Source organism: Myodes glareolus, chromosome 17 (genome assembly GCF_982192425.1).
Source record: "Myodes glareolus chromosome 17, mMyoGla1.1, whole genome shotgun sequence".
In the NCBI taxonomy this organism is placed as follows: domain Eukaryota; kingdom Metazoa; phylum Chordata; class Mammalia; order Rodentia; family Cricetidae; genus Myodes; species Myodes glareolus.
Window position 1 is genome coordinate 49,133,540 of NC_142042.1, and position 14,357 is coordinate 49,147,896.

General features: G+C 42.1%; 1 long non-coding RNA gene and 1 pseudogene across 4 annotated transcripts in view; one reads left to right on the top strand and one right to left on the bottom strand.

The window, feature by feature from the left end:
- LOC125406464 (uncharacterized) overlaps positions 1 to 14,357 on the bottom strand; it is a 120,367-nt gene that overhangs the window by 71,471 nt on the left and 34,539 nt on the right. The gene's annotated exons all lie outside the window — the stretch shown is intronic.
- Positions 11,904 to 12,678, top strand: LOC148119387 (high mobility group protein B1 pseudogene; annotated as a pseudogene).

Consider the following 14,357-nt stretch of genomic DNA (forward strand, 5'->3'; position numbering starts at 1 on the left):
TCTATGTCCCTCCTAAATGGGAAGGCTACAGTTGTAGGTCAGTGGTAAAGTGCCTGCGTAGTGTGCACAAGGCCCTGGGTTTGGTCTCCAGCAGTACAAAAAGAAAAAGTTTAAGGATCAACATATTCAAGGAACCTCCTCCTTTAGCCTTCTTTTTCTATTCTGTATCCAACTCTGAAATCAACGAACACCCCAGGCCATCTGTTGGTGATGCTGTTGCAAAGAGATATAGAGATGTGGAAAAGCTCTGCCTCAGGTGACAAGCAGCCTCCTGAACAGAAGGCTGCTGAGCTGAAGGCAAAAGCACAGAGCATAATGCTGCAGACTAAGCTAAAGGAAAGCCTGATGCTGAGAAAAGAGCATCCTCAAGCATCCTTTCTGGAAATAGCAAGAAGAGGGAAAGAGGGAGGTGAGATGAAGTGGACAGTGATGAACAAGTTGCTTTTACCAGTCTTTCTTGCCTGCAAAGCATTTAATCCACCTATACACAATTTACTCCTTTTAAGGGAAAAAAAATTGAAAGATAAAGAAAGCTAAGATGTGGGGTGGGTTAGTGAGATGTGGTTTGGTGGGTAAAGGCACTTTCTGCCAAAGCGGACAGTCTGCACTGGATCCCTGGGAACCAACTCCTGCCTATTGTCCTCGGACCTCCACATGTGTTCTCTTTCTCTCCCGCTCTCGCTCTCACTCTCTTACACACACACACACATACTCACACACTCACACACTCTCTCTCACACACACTAAAATATAATTTAAAAATTTAGGTATATAAAAGGAGAGTTTTGAAAAGGCATGTTTTTTTGAAAGTCACTCCAGGAGACAGATTAATCAAGCAATCATAAGGCTAAGTCTCTAGTCATAAAATATAAATGGAGGTAGGAAGATATAGGCGCTACGCAAACCTATAAAAAGGAGCCAAGCCAGGCCCTCAGGAAGATGAAGATGGAGAAGGCTGTAGAGAAAGGCTACATGCAATGAGGAAGTGGTTTATTTTTCCTCCTTTTCCAAGGCGATGAACCAGAAAAGTACTCACTAATTACTAGGTATGTGTGATGCACCCCATAAAAATGTAACCCCATTCCCTACTACAGTCCTGCAAGCCAAATGCTAATATTCTCCTTGACAAATATAGAAACCAAGGCTCAGAGAATCTTAATAACTCAGCCAACTCACCATAGTGGTTAAGAGGCAAAACCAACACTCTTCTCACAACACTGTACCTAAGTGGCCATTTCATGGGTGCTTCTTGCACAAATGGACAGCTTGGAATAGCTTAGTGAGGTTGGAGGGTCTCCAGGGCCTTAGCATTGTTTTCTGCTCCTCTCAAAGGAATTTCACAGTCTGGAAATGACAGGAGAAACCTATGACAGACCCCAGCTGTCTTCCCCTTACTGCCAACCTTAAATTCACCAGGAAAGGAAGAGAAGCCTTCTAGGTTGTGTGCCACTTCCTGAGTGAGATCTCATTTGACCATCAGTCCCTCCTCCTGGCTTCCTTTGGAGCTTTTTGTGAACCATATGTTCTCTCCTTACCTACCACAGCATCTCTCACACCCCTAGTCCCAAGTAACATCTGGGCACTGGGCACTCCAGCTTGCAGCAGGTTTTGCCATCATTCTTGTTTTAGCTGATCGTGACCTCCTTGTATTAAGAGGCAGAAATATGCTTCAATTTGCCCAGCCAGGTCTCCAGAGAAGGTTTCCCAGGCCTGGGCTAGAATCCTTGAACTTGACATCTATATATAGCTCAATGTGCTCTAGCAATTCTGAGAAATAAGTTATAGATTGCAGGACCTTGGGGGTAGGAGCAGAACTTGTGGTATTTGAGGACCCTTAAAGGGCATCATTATCTCATTATCAAAATGTTCTGGGGTCTCAAACCATTGGCTTTCCAGAGATGAGTTCCACACAATTACACAGGAAGTCCTCTCTGAAGAATTTCAGGCTTGAAGGCCATTAGCTCAAGTCCTATGCTATGCTTAAGACTATCTGATATAGCAGCAATAACAACAAACCTTGATTTCCTACATTATATTAAGTGTTTGGTTTGGGAACTGGTGAGATGGCCTAGTGGGTAAAAGTACTTGCTACCAGGCCTACGAATCTTACTTCCATTTCTGGAACACCCACATGGGGGAACGAGAGAACCAACTCATGGAAGTTGTTCTCTGACCTCAATATTAGCACTTTGACAAATGAGTACCTCTGTGCACACATATAACCAATGAGAGAGAAGGAGGGGGGAGAGGAAGAGAGAGAGAGGGGGATAGAGAGAGAGAGAGAGAGAGAGAGAGTCTAGTTTTCAACAACAACAACAACAACAACAAAAGAAGCAAGCCATGTAAAACTGTAATAAAGTATGTCTACACACAGAAGCAAAAGCAAACAGTTGTAACTGGCCCCAAGGAAGTCTGGGCATGGTCTTACTAAACAAAACTTTAAATCAGCACTTCAAATGTGTTCAAAGACTAAAGGAAAACATGTCTAAGGGACTAAAGGAAAACATAAGTATTGTGTCTTGCCAAATAAAGACTATCAATAAGGATAAGATGTATATTTAAAAAAACTCAAGCCAACTAGAAATTATGGGATTGAAAATGAGCACAAAAATTAAAATAAAAATTTTATCGTAAGGTCTCAACAGCAGATGGACAGCCAGAAGAAAGAATCAGTGAACCTGAAGGTAAGTCAGCTGAAATCAGACAAACATGAGCAAAGACACAGAGACCAATAGGCCCAGCATCCCAATTCCTTCATAATGGGACTTGATGGACGTAAGAGAAAGGACCGAAAATAGCATTTTTAAAAAATATTTGAAAACTTTTCCAATATGAATAAAGATTTTAGTCTATGCATATAAGCTCAGAAAACCCCAAGGAGGATAAACTCAAAGAGATCCAGACGTAGAAACACTGTAACTTTAGAGAGACAGGTTCTCAACAAAAGACAAAGACTCATGCAGCACCAAGACCTCCATAAGATTAACAGCTGTCTTTCTTAAACCACAGAGGCTGGAAGATAGCAAGATGGCACATTTGGAATTCTGAAAGGAAAAAAACTGTCAACCAAGAATTCTATGCCCAGAAAAATTAGCCTCCAAACTGAACAAATTAAGACATTCTCAAAAATTGAAAGTTTATAGCTAAGTCAATCTGATCTATAAGAAATACCAAGGGAGGCTTCCAGCATCAAATAAAAATACATTAAATAGTAAATTAAAACCATATGAAAAGATGAAGAAGTCAGTAAGGGTTACAACAGAGCTAAACATAAAATACATTACACAATTTTTTAATTTAGCTTAAAAAGAAAATTCCCAGGTTCTGAGTCACTACCAAAAATGTGGGGGGGGTAGCCCCATGGAAACAAAGTTTTCATATACTAGCAAAATGCAATGGATATGAATTTGAACGGAACTAGATTGGTGTAAAGTACAAATAGTAATTGCCAGAAATTCAGCTTGAGCTCATTTCTGAATATATGGACTCCCTAAGACTTAACAGTAACCACTAGGGAAAACAACCCATAAACATAAAATGAAAGAAATGGCAAAGCATGTGGCAGAGTAGGTTTTCTGTGCAAACCTCACTCTCTAGCAATTCATAAAAGCTGAGGGGCCAGCTAGGCGTGGTGGTGCACACTTTTAATCCCAGCCCTCATGAGGCAGAGGCAGGTGGAGCTCAGAGTTCGAAGTCACCCTGGTCTACAAAGCGAGTTCCGGGACAGCTAGGGGAGGTGAGGTATATAATCTTTGACTCACCTCACACCATCCTCCAAGCATACCTCAAGACACTCAAGTTCCCTCAGTTTCTCTACTAGTCCTATTTCCTCCTCACAGCAACTGTGGGGCTTTATAACCACGTGAGGACATTGGGGCAGCAAGGAGATGATTTAGTGGGTACGAATGCTTATTGTACAAGCATGGGGACCTGGGTTTGGATCCCCAGCACTCATGTAAAAAGTCTGGCATGTCTGTCCTTTTGCCTGAAACCCCAGCACTGTGGGAAGCAAAGACAGAAGAACAGATAGTCGGGACTTGCTGACCAGACAGAGTAGCTAAAACAGCAAAGTCCAGTTTCAGTGAGAAATCCTGTATTAAGGTAATAAGACAAGAATGACAGAGAAGGACATTCAATACCTTCCTCTGGTTACTCTGAAAAGAGAAGTGCATGAAGACGCTGAGACTCAGAGGTTGAGCAGCCCAGGGACATAACTGTGAGAGCTGAGGCAGAGTTCTGTCTCATTCAGGGATCTTTTCCCACAGAGCAGATCAGCACCTGGTCCTAGAGAAGCTGACTTCCTTTTTGTTTCATCCTTTTTCTAACTTTCAATTATGGAAAACATCAAACCTATAGTGAAATAAAAAGAGAGGAAAATAACCCTCATGTACCCATTACTTGTCTTCAGTTTGTGGCCAGTTGTGATGGAGCCTTTTCCCATGAAAAAGCCCCTGTGTCTCACCAATTATATTTTGAATCTGATTCTGAATACATCCATTCAAATGAAAACTTTTTGGTATTTGTCTTTAAAAGATACTCATCCAGAAAAGCATACCCATGATGCTCTTACCACTTTTAAAGAGATGAGCGATGCATTAATGTAATAACCAAATTTCTAAGTATTTCAATTTCTTGAAAACATTTTTTAAAGTGTTTAAGTGTGAACCCAAATATTGTTCATATGCCACAAATGTCTGGAGCCTCTAAAACTTCTTTTCATTAAAAAGTTTTATCCATTTCTTTGTCTCTTATAGTGTATTTGCTAAACAAAGTAAAACAAAAATATATTCTACTTGTTTTGTAGAGTCTCCAAGAGTCTGCAGCTCTCTAGTGTCATTAACGTATTTTTCTGCTACCTGCCTTTCCTATCATACTAACTGGAAGGTAGATTAAAAGACTCAAGCATATTCATCCTCATTTCTGCTATCTGCCTTTCCTATTATACTAACTGGAAGGTAGATTAAAAGACTCAAGCATATTCATCCTCATTTCTGCTATCTGCCTTTCCTATCATACTAACTGGAAGGTAGATTAAAAGACTCAAGCATATTCATCCTCATTTCTGCTATCTGCCTTTCCTATTATACTAACTGGAAGGTAGATTAAAAGACTCAAGCATATTCATCCTCATTTCTGCTACCTGCCTTTCCTATCATACTAACTGGAAGGTAGATTAAAAGACTCAAGCATATTCATCCTCATTTTCTTACCAGAATATTTCACAGAAGTTCTTCGTCCTCTGTTCTGGGGTATACACGGACTGAGTCTCTCCCGACACAGTCTATGATGTTGAAGCCTTTTTATTTTTTTGTATGTGAACAATTATTTTAGTCTTTCTTTTAAATCACTGTCTATACTATTTTTAAACAATCTTTTCTCATTTTACATACCAGTCTCAGTTCCCACTCCATCCCCTCCTTCCGCTCCTTGCACCTTTCCCCCACTCCACCCCCATCCACTCCTCAGAGAGGGTAAGCCTTCTCATAGAGAGTCAACAAAGTCCAGCACATCATTCTGAGGCAGGACCAAGGCCCTCCCGCCTATATCTAGGCTGAGCAAGGTATCCCTCCAAAGAGAGCAGGCTCCAAAAAGCCAGTTCAAGCACTAAGTCCTGGTCCCACTGCCAGTGGCCCCACAGACTGCCTTAATCACACAACTGTCACCCACATTCAGAGGGCCTAGTTTGGTCCTATGCAGGTTCCCCGACTGTTAGTTCAGAGTTGGTGAGCTCCCACTAGCTCAGGTCAGTTGTTTCTATGGGTATCCCCATCATGGTCTTGACCCCTTTGCCCATATTACCACTTGCTTAAATCTTTCTAACTATGAAATAGCTTAAATATTTGATACTAGAAGAACTGTTACAGAAGATTGGTTCTTCATTATATAGGAATTTTATGCAGTCATTACTGATCAGAGTTTTCAAAGAACACTGAATGACATGAGGGACAAAATGCTTACAATATTAAGAGTGGGAATCAACAATGCATAAGGGGCTGGTGAGAAGGCTCGGCTGCTAAAGGCACTTTACTGCAGCTGGTAACATGAGTTTGATCCCAAGAAACCATGTAAAAATGGAAGGAGAGAGTAAATGCCACAAAGTTGCCTGGGACTTCCACATGTATACCACACACACACACACACACACCACATACACTAATAAAATACATAAGTGTACTCTGTATTTACACATAAAAGTTGGGCATGATGGTTCACACCTATAATCCCAGCACTTGGGGAACTAAGGCAGGAGGATTGACATTTGTTCAAAATCCATCCTGATGAGTTCCAGGTCAAGCAGGACCACAGAGTGAGACCCTGTCTTAGTGTTTTAAAAAAATGCACATAGAAAAAAAGATTAGAAGGAACTACAAAATTTCAAGGAAAGAAAAAGTTGTGTTAGTAGAGACAATTACCAAAATTTAGAATTATGAGTGATTTTTTTCTTTATTCTTTCCCTGCTTTCCAACTTGTAATCATATATTTATATTACTTTCATAATCAACAAAGGTATTTTGTAAATCTTCTATCTGAAGTCATCTACAGAACCACAGAAAGAAACATTGAGGTAAGATTTAAGCACACTAAGTAGTGTAACAATAGAACAAATTGCTAGTCAGTTTCTGGGTGGACACTGGTTGTTTTGTTCTTCTGAATGGGATTTTGATCATAGAAAATTGCTGGTCACAAGGGGCTAGCAGGAGTAGAGACAGTTTGTCAGAAAAATCGGAAGAGGGCCGGGGAGATGGCTCAGTGACTAAAGTGTTTACCTCCCAAGTGTGAGGGCTGGAGTTCGGATCACTAGAACCCACATAAAAGGTAGATCACTGTGGAGACCCACCTAAGATCCCAGTTTGGAAGACAGAGATGGGAGACCCCCAGAGGAAGTGACATAGTCACACTAGCCATATTGTCAGTCTCTGGACTCAGCTGAGAAGTCCTTTGTCAATAAGTAAGATAGAAAGCAATGGAGAAAGATTCTCAATGTCAACCTGGGGCCTCCATATACATGCATGCACACCTCATGCTGTCATGCCTGCACATATGCGAACACGCACACACACGAGAAAAACATAAAATAAGAAAGGATAGGAGAACAGACCCAATGGCACAACGGCATGGCCTAAGGACTTGACTCTTCAGAAAGTTCAGTCTTGCTGCCCCAGATCCTCTATCAAATAACTTATCAAGAGGCATCACACACAGCCATAAAAACATCAGCCTTCCAGCAGCAAGGACTCTCGGGCAATTAGGAGCTGCTCCTTCAGAAGAGCTAGCCCAGTGCAGCAGCCTACCACAGGGGCATCCTGGGGGTCCCTCAACTTGTGGGTCGTGACCCCTTCAGAAGTCAAGCAACCCTTTTTCAGGGGTCACCTAAGACCATCGGAAAATACAGATGTTTACATTACAATTCAAACTGTTGTAGGATATTATTTTAAGGTGTGTTGCTTCGTTTATGCTGCATTTGTTTAACTCTGTGAAGCTGTGATTCTTTGTCTGTCTAAAACACCTGGTGAGCTGAATGGTCAATAGTGGGGCAGGAACAAGGATAGGCGGGGCTGGCAGGCAGAGTATAAATAGAAGGAGAAATGTAGAAGGAGGGTGGGGCAAGGGAGAACAAGGAAAGGAGGACATCAGGGGTCAGTCACCCAACCACCCAGTCAGCCACGGAGAAAGAGTGAAAATAAGATATATAGAAGTAAAAAAAGGAAAAGACCCAGAGGTAAAAGGTAGTCAGGATAATTTAAGAAAAGCTTGCAAGAAATTAGCCAAGCTAAGGCCAGGCATTCATAACTAAGAATAAATGTCTGTGTGTAATTTATTTAGGAGCTGGGTGGTGCCCCCCCCAAAAGTTTAAAGAGTGAAGAGTAAAACATCATAAAACACATAACAGCAGCAAACTTACAGTTATGAAGTAACAATGAAAATAATTTTATAGTTGGGGGTCACCACAACATGAGGAACTGTATTAAAGGGTCTCAGCATTAGGAAGGTTGACAACCACTGCTCTATCAGAACAGCAGGCTCAGCCTTCTGGTTTGACTTGGGCAGAGAAAGCACTGAGATTTCCAGTTCTGATTTTAACCTTTATCTCCTTCCTGGTCTAGGTTAACCTAAATCGATGCCCTACATAAAGGGTGTACAAATTATTAACCAAGGAAAAATTCAGTTTTAATGTTGTAAATAATCTTTCCTGGGACCACTTTCCTCCAAAGTCCAAGATTCCATGGAACTAAACTCAGGAAAGAAACTTTTGTTTCCCTACTCAAAAGCATCTTGAAATATATGCCACTGCTTACACACCATTCAAGAGCAGCAACAAAGTCTCATTCACAATTCAATTCAAGCAACTCAGCCCCTAATAAAACCTCAGATGCCTTAGGACTACCCTTCCATTAGCCAGTTTTCACCCTGGAAGACTCTCTAAAGGGATGCTCTATTTTAAAATATTATGGTTTTGTCTCTAAGGTTAACACAAACTGATTATAGGTGTATAGAATAAAAACATTAAAAAGTCTATTTAAAAATCTCTTTCTTTCTCTCTCTCTCTCTCTCTCTTCCTTCCTTCCTTCCTTCCTTTTATGAGGTTCAAACCTTGGGCCTTGTATGTGTTAGGCAAGTCTTCTTCTACTAAGTTATATTCCTAGCCTAGTAAAAAAAATTTAACTCCACCATTCAGAAGGAATTAATGTCAACTGTTGTATGTCCTTACTGTATCAGTATGATAGTGCTTTTTCACATAGTTAATACCATAAAATATGCACTATTTTACTTAATGTTATTTATAATAATTATGAGAAGTTTTCCAAATCTTTCCAGTTTCTTATAGCTGTTTTTCTGTTCTTATCTGCTCATGCTTCTCTAAGCTAATAAGCTAATCGATGATTATATACTAAGCTTCTACATAGGAGACAGGCCAAAGGAGCATTCGATGGACATGTGACCATGACTGTTTCTAACCATTAGTGCGAAACAGACATGGCAAAGTTTTCAGAAAGAAATCATGTATATTTGAGGAATGGAAGAGAGATGATGGCTAATTTTGAGAACCATATCTTTTGAATCTACAAAATCTGACCAAAAGGCACTTCGAGTCATTTAACCTCGTGTTGTACCTGTTTCCTCACCCATGTTTAAGTGGGAGGGGGTGTATGAATGATGTCATGTGAGTAGTTGCTGTCTATATTACCCAGAGAATACAAAAAATATTTCAAAAGTGTTGCTTGCTTTTAAATTATTTGCATTTCTTGCACAATTTAATATGAAAATGGGAGGTAACATATTTGAAATTTGAACTGTAATAGAAAATATAAAATAAAAGATTACCCCTACCACAGACACGGGCACAGAAGGAGAAAGAAGGAATAACAACGGAAGAAGGAAGGAAGCAGAGGAGGAGGAGGAGTAAACAGGAGGTGGCAGTGGAGAGGAGGAAAGGGAGAAGAGGAGGAGGCTGGCTTATAGCCAGCTATCAGGAAAAATACAAAAGGGGGGGAGAGAAGTGGGGTTTACAGTTTTCACCAAAATTCATAACCTTTAATTTCCAAGTTCAAATACTAAGGTGAAAGAACTTCACCCAAATCCCAGCACTCCCAAGACTGCACTATGCACAGGGGCTGCCCGTGACCCAGCATACATAGTACAGAGAAGACACTCAGTGACCGCCTAGGACCGTGAAGGGGGAGAATACAACCTTCAGATCAATTATTTCCCTCTTTATAGTTTTTAACCAGAAACCCAACTCTGAACAGAGCCTTTTGTTCCAGTAAAAACATTCTCCAGCAACTTCTCAACATAATGTAATGTGATATGGCAATATCAGCAGAGGTCAAACAGAACACAGGTTAAGTAGCATTTGACTTTTAGGCTCAAAATCATAGTCCTGTCTTCCTAACAACTATTCTCTTCATCTTTCACATGACCTGACAATGAACAATTTTCTCATGAAAACAACAAAAACTATTTTCTTAAGTAAAGCAGGATGTTTTAAAGAGAAGAGCAAGGAAGGAATGGAAGTTAAAGTTCAGCTATTAATTCCAGCCTGGTGTTGAAACACGGCTGACTGGCGTCACACAGCCGGGGCTCTCCACAGGCATTGTAGTAAGCAGCCAGGAGACACTTTTAGGGGACAAAACTGTGGAGCCAGGGAAAATTTGAGGGCTAAGAATGAAGATGCCACCCTTTACGCCACTTCACACCAGGAGATGTTACACCTCATCTCAAGGCTCAAGGTCACCTATGAAAGTGGTGGGCTGTTTCCCAAGGGGTCCTGCCTCCCATTGAATCACACACCCATTCCTGTGATGATTCTCTCTCGTGCCCTTTCTCAGGCTTTCTCCATGGCCTGCTAAATAATGATTTCAGGAAGCATTCTTGATGCCCTTAGCTGAAACTGGTCTCATTTGTCACTTCTGCTACTCCCCAGGAATCTTATGTCATTAATCACTTTCTCATGTGCCTATTTTTTTCTCATGCCAAATTTCTATAATACCTTTTACTTTTCTTTCTTTCTTTCTTTCTTTCTTTCTTTCTTTCTTTCTTTCTTTCTTTCTTTCTTTCTTTCTTACTTTCTCTTTGGTTTTTCGAGACAAGAGTTTCACTGTAGTCTGTCCTGGAACTAGCTCTTGTAGACCAGGCTGGCCTTGAACTCACAGAGATCTGCCTGCCTCTGCCTCCTGAGTGCTGGGATTAAAGGCATGCGCCACCACCGCCTGGCTCCATTTACTTTCAAAATGCTTTATAGTTATAAAAGATTTCCCAGTCTCTTGCTGCAGCAAGACGAGTGGGAGCACCTGGAGAGCAAGCTCAGAATGAGACTCCATGGGCTGTTAGAAAATGGCAGACAGAAGAAGCTCAAACGGCCAAAAGACACTTAAGGTCATGCTCAACCTCCTTAGCGATCAGGGAAATGCAAATCAAAACAACTTTGAGATACCATCTTACACCTGTCAGAATGGCTAAAATCAAAAACACCAATGAACCAATGATAGTCTATGCTGGAGAGGATGTGGAGTAAGGGGAACATGTAGGTACACAGGTCCCCTGTTGTGGTAATTAGCAGGGCCATTTGACCTTTGGCTCCCTGGAGATTCTGCACTAGCACTGGCTTGAGGGGATAGCTTAGGAAGAATTTGGCTCTCTTTTGTTATGGTGATTCCACCTGTAATCAAGGTTCTAGCAGTGGGCCCCATATGCCTGCCTCCCCCAGCTGATTCTGCCTGAAGCACCGGGCGCCTGTAATCTCCTTCTCCTGCTCCTGATGGGAGGAGGCCATGCCCTTTTGAACCCCCTTGCCCACTGGTATAAATACCTGACTTGAGTTTAATAAAGTGGCCATTTACTCTTTAGTAAGTGAGCAGGTCTCTTTTGTGTGTGTCTGTTTTAACCCTCAGGACAATCGTCCATTCTGGTGGACTCGAGTTCAGGAAAGCGCACGTCTGAATCAGGCCTGGGTATCCACAGAAAAGGCGGGGGCTTAAAGGAACACTCATCCACTGTTGGTGGGAATGCAAACTTGTGCAGCCACTTTGGAAATCAGTGTGGCGGTTTCTCAGGAAACTAGGAGTCAACCTACCTCAGGACCCAGCAATTCCACTCTTGGGAATATACCCAAGAGATGCCCAATTATACTACAAAAGCATTTGTTCAACTATGTTCATAGCAGCACTATTTGTAATAGCCAGAACCTGGAAACAACCTAGATGTTTTCAATAGAAGAATAGATAAAGAAGGGGTGGCACATATATATTTTAGAGTTCTATTCAAAAAACAGTGACATCGGAGTAATGTTACAGAGCGGAGAGAGTGAGGAGGCTGCGTCTGGCTCCCGCTCTCACAGCCATTGCAGTACATTGAGCTCCATAGAGACAGCGCCAGGGCAAGCGAGAGCCGGACGGGCACTGGGCGACTCTGTACCTTGAGGACGAAAATCAACTAAACATGGGCAAAGGAGATCCTAAGAAGCCGAGAGGCAAAATGTCCTCGTATGCATTCTTTGTGCAAACTTGCCGGGAGGAACACAAGAAGAAGCACTCAGATGCTTCTGTCAACTTCTCAGAGTTCTCCAAGAAGTGCTCAGAAAGGTGGAAGACCATGTCTGCTAAAGAAAAGGGGAATTTTGAAGACATGGCCAAGGCTGACAAGGCTCGTTATGAAAGAGAAATGAAAACCTACATCCCCCCCAAAGGGGAGACCAAAAAGAAGTTCAAGGACCCCAATGCACCCAAGAGGCCCCCTTCGGCCTTCTTCTTGTTCTGTTCTGAGTATCGCCCCAAAATCAAAGGAGAACACCCTGGCTTATCCATTGGTGATGTTGCAAAGAAACTGGGAGAGATGTGGAACAACACTGCTGCAGATGACAAGCAGCCCTACGAAAAGAAGGCTGCCAAGCTGAAGGAGGAGTACGAAAAGGATATTGCTGCCTACAGAGCTAAAGGAAAACCCGATGCAGCGAAAAAGGGGGTGGTCAAGGCGGAAAAGAGCAAGAAAAAGAAGGAAGAGGAAGATGATGAGGAGGATGAAGAGGATGAAGAGGAGGAGGAAGAAGAGGAAGATGAAGATGAGGAAGAAGATGATGATGATGAATAAGTTGGTTCTAGCGCAGTTTTTTTTCTTGTCTATAAAGCATTTAACCCCCCTGTACACAACTCACTCCTTTTAAAGAAAAAAATTGAAATGTAAGGCTGTGTAAGATTTGTTTTTAAACTGTACAGTGTCTTTTTTTGTATAGTTAACACACTACCGAATGTGTCTTTAGATAGCCCTGTCCTGGTGGTATTTTCAATAGCCACTAACCTTGCCTGGTACAGTCTGGGGGTTGTAAATTGGCATGGAAATTTAAAGCAGGTTCTTGTTGGTGCACAGCACAAATTAGTTATATATGGGGACGGTAGTTTTTTTGGGTTTTTTTTGGTTTGTTTTTGGTTTTTTTCATCTTCAGTTGTCTCTGATGCAGCTTATACGAAGATAATTGTTGTTCTGTTAACTGAATACCACTCTGTAATTGAAAAAAAAATTGCAGCTGTTTTGTTGTCATTCTGAATGCTTCTAAGTAAATACAATTTTTTTATTAAAAAAAAACAGTGACATCTTGAATTTTGCATGCAAATGGATGGAAATAGAAAACACTTTACTGAGTGAGATAACCCAGACCCAAAAAAGATGAATATGGTATGTACTCACTCATAAGTGGATTCTAGCCATAAATAAAGGACATTGAGTCTATAATTCGTGATACTAGAGAAGCTAAATAAGAAGATGAACCCAAAGAAAAACATATATTTATCCTCCTGGATACTGGAAGCTGACAAGATCGCTGGGCAAAAGTTGGGAGCATGGGGATGGGGGGAAAGGGGAGATGGGGAGGGAGAAGGGGAGGATTGGGGAGAGCTTGGGGGAAATGGGATAGTTGAGATGGAGGAAGGGTGGATATGGGAGCAGGGAAGAAGATATCTTAATTAAGGGAACCATTTTAGGGTTGACAAGAGACTTGGCTCTAGAGGGGTTCCCAGGTATCCAAGGAGATGTCCCTAGCTAGGTCCTTGGGCAGCAAAGGAGAGGGTGCCTGAACTGGCCTTACCCCATAGCCACACTGATGAATATCTTTCATATCACCACAGAACCTTCATCCAGCGATGGATGGAGATAGAGACAGAGACCCATATTGGAGAACTGGACTGAGCTCCCAAGGTTCAGATGAAGAGCAGAAGGAGGGAGAACATGAGCAAGGAAGTCAGGACCGCGAGGGGTGCATCCACCCACGGAGATGGTGGGATTGATCTAATGGGAGCTCACCAAGGCCAGCTAGACTGGGAGTAATGGAGCATGTGATCAAACTGGACTCTCTGAATGTGGCTGACAATGACGGCTGACTGAGAAGCCAAGGACAATGGCACTGGGTTTTGATTCTACTGCATGTACTGGCTTTTTGGAAGCCTAGTCTGGATGCACAGCTTCCTAGACCTGGATGGAGGGGGGGCCTTGGACTTCCCACAGGGCAGGGCACACTGACTTCTCTTAGGACTGGAGAGGGAGGGAGAGGGGGAGTGGAGAGAGGGGGAGGGGAAGTGGGGGGAGTGGGAGAGAAATGGGAGGAGGGGAGGAGGTGGAAATTTTTAATAAATAAATTAAAAAACAAAACAAACAAACAAAAAGAGAAAATGGTAGACAAGCCGTGGACATGGGGGAAATCGCCAGCTTTCATGAGGCTAAGCTGAAGAAGACGGAGACGCAGAAGAACATCCTGCCAACCAAAGAGACCACTGAACAGGAAAAAAGGAGTGAAATTTCCTAAAAGCCCAGACTGAAGGATTACCCCCACCCAACCCCACCCCGTCATCTCTGACACCCCCTTGTGATGT